General features: G+C 48.6%; 1 non-coding gene across 1 annotated transcript; it reads right to left on the bottom strand.

Annotated features, from left to right (window-relative positions):
- Positions 1-625: 625 nt before the first annotated feature.
- LOC119942980 lies at positions 626-763 on the bottom strand. Its single transcript, XR_005455470.1, has one exon. It is a non-coding gene; the product is annotated as a small nucleolar RNA SNORA7 (small nucleolar RNA).

The following is a 763-nucleotide window of genomic DNA, read 5'->3' as shown; positions in this document are numbered from 1 at the left end:
AGGCCACACTGCTTCTGGACCCCATCAGCCTGGAAACTGTTCACCTGTCATGACAGCTCTGAGTTCCACTGTCACAGCTCGAGTGCAGCCCACAAAGATGACCAGTACTGGAGGGGTGGAGGAAGTTTTCCATTTTCATTCCCTTAAGTCTGCCTTTTCAATTCCCACATGCCCATGCTAATTTCTTTAAGGCCCAGCCTAACTGCTTTCTAATTCTGCATGGTCAATGTATCCCCCTTAAAGCCGGCACTGGGGGTGAGTCGGAATCTCTTATCACCCTGTTGACTCTGGGAGAGGGTGGTGTGAAGAAGAGAAAGCTTTCAAGTAACTTCCTGTGACATAATGATAGCCGTAATAGTGACAACAACAACGATAATACTATTTAAGTGCTTGCTGTTGTTGTTGTCTTATGCTGTCCAGTCGTGCCCAACCCATAACGATGCCGTGGACACGTCTCTCCCAGAACGCCCCACCTCCATCTGCAATCGTTCTGGTAGTGTATTCATAGAGTTTTCTTGGTAAAAATACAAAACTGGTTTACCATTGCCTCCTTCTGTACAGTAAACCTGACTCTCCACCCTCGACTCTCTCCCGTGCCGCTGCTGCCCAGCACAGGTGAGTTTTGACTTGTAGCAGATTGCCTTCCACTTGCTAGCCACTGCCCAAGCTAAGAATGGAATGGATATGCCTCTGCTTGACTCTCCCTCCCAAAGTCGAGACTGGTAGAGTAATGGAAACTCTCCAGGTGTGACACTGAGAGGTG

Source organism: Tachyglossus aculeatus, chromosome 21 (assembly GCF_015852505.1).
Source record: "Tachyglossus aculeatus isolate mTacAcu1 chromosome 21, mTacAcu1.pri, whole genome shotgun sequence".
NCBI lineage: Eukaryota > Metazoa > Chordata > Mammalia > Monotremata > Tachyglossidae > Tachyglossus > Tachyglossus aculeatus.
The sequence above is the reverse complement of the archived record's forward strand: the minus strand, read 5'-3'. Positions and strand labels throughout refer to the sequence as shown.